Genomic DNA, 8719 nt, shown 5'->3' on the forward strand with positions numbered 1-8719 from the left:
GGAAACAGATTTGAATAGTTGTAAGGTAAGACAGAGTATGAAAAATGCTGTCTACACAGGGGCAGAAACAAACGCATCCTTCTGGGAGGCCCAGGCAAGGCTTTGTGTTACAGAAATGTAACAGTGAAACAGACTTTAAGTAGTCATTTGGGGAGATTCACAATTTTGGCTCTTATGGAAGCTTTTAGAAATACAGATTCACAGGCAGTATTCCAAACTTATCAAATCAGAGTTTCTAGAGTTAGGGATTAGGAATCTGAACCTTTCAAAATCTCTCCTTAGTGATTCTGATGATCAGCTAGGCTTTGCGAACTACTGATCCTACAAATCCCCTACTCAATGCCAGAATTGTTTAGCCTCTTCTGGAGCACCGCAAGCTCACTACCTCACAAGACAGTTAGCCCTTCATGGAAAGTGTGTAGCGTGTAGGATTTTGATCATCAGAGATGAGGATAAGGATATTTGAGGCAAAATGATCATCAGAAATAATCAGATAAAAATGGAGATAAATCTGGAGAGGAAACTTGGGGTTCCATTACAGTGTGACTTGAGTGTCATGCTAAAGAATTCAACTTCATGAGATGGATACTCCTTGATAAGAACTCGGTCATCGCTGGGTTTAAAGATCCTGCCAAAGCAGAATGGATTAGACATCAAAGAGAATGGAAGTAGGGAGAACAGCTGTAAGTTTAATTCAGAGGTTCAAGGGAGAAAGTAGTAAGGACTTGGAGCAGAAGCAGTCGAAATGGCAAAGTATGAGCTGTATTGCAGGGATAGTGGATAGTCCTACAAGTCTGACTGATTGAGGCAAGGAAGAATCAAAGCTGATTCTGGGGTTTTGAGATTTTGGAGTGCTGAATATATTAACTAGAATGGGAACATTAAGATCAAGAGCAGGTTGAGAAGGCAAATGGCAAATCAGGTGTTTGATATTTGAAATGCGTTTGTTTCTATCACCTCCCATCTTACTCTGTCACCTGTCCCAGGTCAGAGCTAAGTTATGACTCCCTTTGTACACTTGGAGGGTGGCACAAATTAGGCCCTCAGAATGTTTGGTGAATGAATATCCACTGTGAATATCTTCTCCTCTCCTTATCCTCTCTGTTTTAGATCTGGACCTTATTATTTCTCACTTAAATAATTACAAGATTGAGGACCACCCAGCTCATACAGCTGTCTTTGTGTGAATTAGAACAAGGACCCCTTTCTGAATTTATGAATTAGAAAAATGTACATTTATATGGGTGGTTGCAGCCCTTTTTTCAGGACTTGGGAAGCAGAGCACACCTTTGTAAGAAGATAATAGCTCCCCTTCTCGTAGAATGAAACCTCCTGCTCTAGGATGGGGGTCTTGGAGAGCTGAGTGCAGAGGTGGGGTTTTAGACTTACTCATCTCCTCAACTGGCACAGAGCACCCTGGAAAATCTCCCAGCTGATCTCCTTGATCCCGCCCTGCCATTTCTATTTCACTCTGATTTTTTTCTAAAATGTAATAATATCACACTCCGCTTTCCATATTTCCCCAGTGCCTTCAGGATATAGTTCAAAGTCCTTAACCCACTCCTGTGCACCCTTTCCTTCTGCGTAGCCACCTCAGACCCAATACTTTCCTGGCTGCGATTTGTCCTCCCTACCTGTCTGTGACCTCCTTTTTAGTTCATTTCTTTTCCCCCAGCACCAGCATGTAGGCACCTGGCTCATGCTTGTTGAATGGACTAATGACTTAGAAACAAATGAAAAGTGCAGATTTTACCACCCAAACCCTCCAAATCAAAACAAACAACCTCCCCCAAAACAAAAGAACAAAAAAAGCAAATACCAACCCCCCAACCAAAGAAAAGTTTTACTGCTTCCTGAACATGAGGTATTGTGTCAGTTGTCAAATTTTTTTTTTTAAACCTCCCCTCCCCCCATACTTTTCTGTAGATTTGAAGTGGCTATTTATTTGGAGATTAAAGATCTATGGGAAGATAATTGCTTGGAATGAAGTCTGACGCTTCCATTCCAAGGCTGATTTGCTCTGATGTATCTGTGTATTTAATCTTTATGAGTTGCTTTTAAAAAAATTGCACATAGATTCAGGTGACATACTTGACCTCTTTAAAAACATGTCAGCTTTGGAGATGGAGGACTCTGTCCATCTGCCCAAGATTGAAATGCCAACACTGATATCTCTGATGTTGGTTACATTTGTTCCAAATGCTAGACCAGCCCAATGATGAACCTTGAAATGCTTTCATAGTTTATCAAAAGGTCTTGCCCAGAACTTCCAGCCCAATTAATATTTATGTTTCCATGTGTATTCCCCCTCTTCCCACAAAGAATGGGAAGAAGCTGTGAGAATATATTCAATTTGAAAAGAAACAAATGTAAAACATCATTTAAATGTCAATAAGAAATTACAAGTAGGCAAAATACAGCAGTAGGAGATGGAGGCAGGGGAGATGACAGGCGTGCCTCAGATGTGCAGGACCAAGTGTTGGTATAGCTAATATAACTTTCCTGGGGCATCACCAAAATGGGAATTCATTCTGTTGCATAGTTCTCATTGTCTACAAAGACAGTAATTTATATCAGTAATTGTCAGTGTTTCTTTATAGAAGCCAGGCTGTTAACAGTGAGAAAAGATGCTGCTCAGGGCACAAGGATGCACTCTATAAATGTTTTTATTTTTCATTTAAAAATATTTTCTTTGATTTTCAGCATTAATAGGTTTTACTCTTTCTTTTTCAGCTGGTCTCTACTGTTTCCAATAGTATTTTAGGCTTTTTCTTTTTTTCTTTTTTTTTGCTGTGGCTCTTTTAGTCAGTGTTTGGAAACAAATGAGTAAATAGTTACCGATTTTAATGTTTATTTATAACTATTAACTATTACTCAAGAATTAACTTCTACACACTTGATTTTTCTTTCAACTTTTTTTAATAGATCTTTACTGGAGTATAATTGCTTCACAATGCTATGTTAGTTTCTGTTGCACAACAAAGTGAATCGGCTATATGCATACATCTATCCCCATATCCCTCTTGCATCTCCCTCCCACCCTCCCTATCCCACCCGTCTAGGTGGTCACAGATCACCGAGCAGATCTCCCTGTGCTATGCGGCTGCTTCCCACCAGCCAACTATTTTACATTCAGTAGTGTATATATGTCGATGCTACTCTCACTTCGCCCCAGCTTCCCCCTCTCACCCCAAGTACTCAAGTCCATTCTCTATGTCTACCTCTTTAGCCCTGAAATTATGTTCATCACTACCATTTTTTCTTTTTAGATTCCGTATATATGTGTTAGCATCTGGTATTTGTTTTTCTCTTTCTGACTTACTTCATTCTGTATGACAGACAGACTCTAGGTCCATCCATCTCACTACAAATAACTCAGTTTCATTTCTTTTTATGGCTGAGTAATATTCCATTGTATATATGTGCCACATCTTCCTTATCCATTCATCTGTCGATGGACATTTAGGTTGCTTCCATGTCCTGGCTGTTGTAAATAGAGCTGCAATGAACATTGTGGTACATGACTCTTTTTGAATTATGGTTTTTTTGGGGGTATATGCCCAGTAGTGGGATTGCTGGGTCATATGGTAGTTCTATTTATAGTCTTTAAAGGAACCTCCATATTGTTCTCCATAGTGGCTGTAACAATTTACATTCCCACCAACAGTGCAAGAGGGTTTCCTTTTCACCACACCCTTTCCAGCATTTATTGTTTCTAGATTTTTTGATAATGGCCATTCTGACCGGTGTGAGGTGATACCTCATTGTAGTTTTGATTTGCGTTTCTCTAATAATTAGTGACATTGAGCATCTTTTCATGTGCCTCTTGACCATCTATATGTCTTCCTTAGAGAAATGTTTATTTAGGTCTTCTGCCCATTTTTCAACTGGATTGTTTGTTTTTTTGATATTGAGCTCCATGAGCTGTTTGTATATTTTGGAGATTAATCCTTTGTTGTTTCATTTGCAGATATTTTCTCCCGTTCTGAGGGTTGTCTTTTCATCTTGTTCATGGTTTCCTTTGCTGTGCAAGAGCTTTTAAGTTTTATTAAGTCCCATTTGTTTATTTTTGTTTTTATTTCCGTTACTGTAGGAGGTGGGTCAGAAAAGATTTTGCTGTGGTTTATGTCAGAGAGTGTTTTTCCTATGTTTTCCTCTAAGAGTTTTATAGTGTCTGGTCTTACATTTAAGACTTTAATCCATTTGGAGTTTACTTTTGTGTATGGTGTCAGGTAGTGTTCTAATTTCATTCTCTTACATGTAGCTGTCTAGTTTTCCCAGCACCACTTATTGAAGAGGCTGTCTTTTCTCCATTGTATGTTCTTGCCTCCTTTGTCATAAATTAGGTGCCCATATGTGCGTGGGTTTATCTCTGGACTTTCTATCCTGTACCATTGATCTATATTTCTGTTTTTGTGCCAGTACCATACTGTCTTGATTACTGTAGCTTAGTGGTGTAGTTTGAAGCTGGGGAGCCAGATTCTTCCAACTCTGTTTTTCTTTCTCAAGATTGCTTTGGCTATTTGGGATCTTTTGTGTTTCCATACGAATTGTAAAATTTTTTGTTCTAATTCTGTGAAGCATGCCATTGTTAGTTTGATAGGGATTGCATTGAATCTGTAGATTGATTTGGGTAGTATAGTCATTTTCACAATATTGATTTTTCCAATCCAAGAACATGGTATATTTCTCCATCTATTTATGTCATCTTTGATTTCTTTCATCAGTAGTTTATAGTTTTCTGAGTACAAGTCTTTTGCCTCCTTGGGCAGGTTTATTCCTAGGTATTTTATTCTTTTTGTTGCAATGGTAAATGGGAGTGTTTCCTTAATTTCTCTTTCAGATTTTTCATCATTAGTGTATAGGAATGCAAGAGATGTCTGTGCATTAATTTTGTAAACTGCAACCTTACCAAACTCATTGATTAGCTCTAGTAGTTTTCTGGTGGCATCTTTAGGATTCTCTATGTATAGTACCATGTCATCTGCAAACAGTGACAGTTTTACTTCTTCTTTTCCAATTTGTATTCCTTTTATTTCTTTTTCTTCTCTGATTGCTATGGCTAGGACTGCCAAAACTATGTTAAATAATAGTGGTGAGAGTGGACATCCTTGTCTTGTTCCTGATCTTAGAGGGAATGCTTTCAGTTTTTCACCATTGAGAATGATGTTTGCTGTGGGTTGGTCATATATAGCCTTTATTATGCTGAGGTAGTTTCCCACTATGCCCACTTTCTGGAGAGTTTTTATCATAAATGGGTGTTGAATTTTGTCAAGGCTTTTTCTGCATCTATTGAGGTGATCATATGGTTTTTATTCCTTAATTTGTTTATATGGTGTATCACATTGATTGATTTGTGTATATTGAAGAACCCTTGCATCCCTGGCATAAATCCCACTTGGTCATGGTATATGATCATTTTAATGTGCTGTTGGATTCTGTTTGCTTGTATTTTGTTGAGGATTTTTGCATCTATGTTCATCAGTGATATTGGTCTATAATTTTCTTTTTTTGTGATGTCTTTTTCTGGTTTTGGTATCAGGGTGATATGGGTGACTTCATAGAATGAATTTGGGAGTGTTTCTCCCTCTGCAAGTTTTTGGAAGAGTTTGAGAAGGATCGCTGTTAGCTCTTCTCTAAATGTTTGATACAATTTGCCTGTGAAGCCATCTGTTCCTGAACTTTTGTTTGTTGGAAGATTTTTAATTATGGTTTCAATTTCATTACTTGTGATAGGTCTCATTATATTATCTAAATCTTCCTTGTTCAGTCTTGAAAAATTGTACCTTTCCAGGAATTTGTCCATTTCTTCATGGTTGTCCATTTTATTGGCATATAGTTGTTTGTAGTAATCTCTTATAATCCTTTGTATTTCTGCAGTGTTAGTTGTGATTTCACCTTTTTCATTTCTAATTTTATTGATTTGTGTCCTCTCCCTTTTTTTTCTTGATTCTGGCTAAGGGTTTATCAATTTTGTTTATCTTCTCAAAGAACCAGCTTTTAGTTTTATTGATCTTTGCTATTGTTTTCTTCATTGCTATTTCATTTATTTCTGCTCTCATCTTTATGATTTCTTTCCTTCTACTGACTTTGGGTTTTCTTTGTTCTTCTTTCTCTAGTTGTTTTAAGCATAGGGTTAGATTTCTTTCTGAGATTTTTCTTGTTTTTTGAGCTGAGATTGAATTGCTACAAACTTCCCTCTTAGAACTGTTTTTGCTGCATCGCATAGGTTTGGGTCGTCGTGTTTTCATTGTCAGTTGTTTCTATGAATTTTTTAATTTCTTCTTTGATTTCTTTAGTGATCTCTTGGTTATTTAGTAGTGCACTGTTTAGCCTCCATGTATTTGTGTTTTTACAGGTTTTTTTCCTGTAATTGATTTCTAATCTCATAGCGTTGTGGTCAGAAAAGATGCTTGATAAGATTTCAGTTTTTTTTTTTTTTTTTTTTTTTTTGGCGGTACGTGGGCCTCTCACTGTTGTGGCCTCTCCCGTTGCAGAGCACAGGCTCCGGACGCGCAGGCTCAGCGGCCATGGCTCACGGGCCTAGCTGCTCCACGGCACGTGGGATCTTCCCGGACCAGGGCACGAACCCGTGTCCCCTGCATCGGCAGGCGGGCTCTCATCCACTGCGCCAGCAGGGAAGCCCAGATTTCAATTTTTTAAAATTTTCTGAGGCTTGATTTGTGATCCAAGATGTGATCTATCCTGGAGAATGTTCCATGTGCACTTGAGAAGAAAGTGTATTCTGCCACTTTTGGGTGGAATGTTCTATAAATATCAATTAAATCTATCTGCTCTACTGTGTCATTTAAAGCTTGTGTTTCCTTATTTATTTTCTGTTTGGATGATCTGTCCATTGGTGTTAGTGGGGTGTTGAAGTCCCCTACTATTATTGTGTAACTGTCAGTTTCTCCCTTCATGGTTGTTAGCAGTTGCCTTATGTATTGAGGTGCTCCTATGTTGGGTGCATAAACATTTATAATTGTTATATCTTCTTCTTAGATTGATCCTTTGATCATTATGTAGTGTCCCTCCTTATCTCTTGTAACAGTCTTTATTTTAAAGTCTATTTACCTGACATGAATATTGCTACTCCAGCTTTCTTTCGATTTCCATTTGCCTGGAATACCTTTTTCCATCCCTTCACTTTCAGTCTGTGTATTTCCCTAGGTCTGAAGTGGGTCTCTTTTAGACAGCATACATATGGGTCTTGTTTTTGTATCCATTCAGCCAGTCTGTGTCTTTTGGTTGGGGCATTTAATCCATTTTACATTCAAGGTGATTATCGATATGTATGTTCCTATTACCATTTTCTTAATTGTTTTGGGTTTGTTTTTGTGGGTCTTTTTCTTCTCATGTGTTTCCCACCTAGAGAAGTTTCTTTAGCATTTGTTGTAAAGCTGGTTTGGTGGTGCTGAATTTTCTTAGCTTTTGCTTGTCTGAAAAGCGTTTGACTTCTCCATTGAATCTGAATGAGATCCTTGCTGGGTAGAGTAATCTTGGTTGTAGGTTTTTCTCTTTCATCACTTTAAGTATATATCCTGCCACTTCCTTCTGGCCTGCAGAGTTTCTGCTGAAAAATCAGCTGATAATGTTATGGGGATTCCTTTGTATGTTATTTTTTGTTTTTCCCTTGCTGCTTTTAATATCTTTTCTTTGAATTTAATTTTTGTTAGTTTGATTAATATGTGTCTTGGTGTGTTTTTCCTAGGGTTTATCCTGTATGGGACTCTCTGTGCTTCCTGGACTTAGGTGACTATTTCCTTTCCCATGTTAGGGAGGTTTCTCCTATAATCTCTTCAAATATTTTCTCAGACCCTTTCTTTTTCTCTTCTTCTTCTGGGACCCCTATAATTCGAATGTTGGTGCGTTTAGTGTTGTCCTGGAGGTCTCTGAGATTGTCTTCAATTCTTTTCATTCTTTTTTCTTTATTCTGCTCCTCAGCAATTATTTCCACCATTTCATCTTCCAGCTCACTTATTTGTTCTTCTGCCTCAATTATTCTGTTATTGATTCCTTCTAGTGTATTTCTCACTCCACTTATTGTGTTGTTCATCTCTGTTTGTTTGTTCTTTACTTCTTCTAGATCTTTGTTAAACGTTTCTTGTATTTTCTCAATCTGGGCCTCCATTCTATTTCCGAGATTCTGGATCACCTTTACTATCATTACTCTGAATTCTTTTTCAGGTAGATTGCCTATTTCCTCTTCATTTATTTGGTCTTATAGGTTTTTACCTTGCTCCTTTATCTGTGACATAGTTTTTTGAAGCCTCTTTTTCTTTTTTTTAATGAGTGGGGTTGTGTTCCTGTCTTACTGGTTGTTTGGCCTGAGGCTTCCACCACTGGAGTTTGTAGGCTATTGGGTAAAGCTGGGTCTTGATGCTGATATGAGGAACTCCGTGAGACCTCACTCTGATGAATACTCCCTGGGGTCTGAGGTTCTCTGTCTGGTGCTTCTGACTCAGAGCTCACACCACAGGAGTTTTGAGCTGACCCCTAGCTTGTGAACCAAGATCTTGCAAGCTGCGTAGGGTGGCACACACAAAAAAAATAAAGAGAACATTAACAAAGTAAAAAATAAAATTAGACTAGGAAACAGATATGTTAGAAAGAATATAAAAATAAAAATATAGCTAAAACAACAACCAGAAGGTACAGTAGTACCACAATAGTAAAAAAGAGGAGGGAAAAGAAAAAAGAAAAAGGCGGGGGGGGGGGG

The sequence above is a fragment of the Lipotes vexillifer genome, unplaced genomic scaffold, assembly GCF_000442215.2.
Source record: "Lipotes vexillifer unplaced genomic scaffold, Lipotes_vexillifer_v1.1 scaffold685, whole genome shotgun sequence".
NCBI classification, from domain to species: domain Eukaryota; kingdom Metazoa; phylum Chordata; class Mammalia; order Artiodactyla; family Lipotidae; genus Lipotes; species Lipotes vexillifer.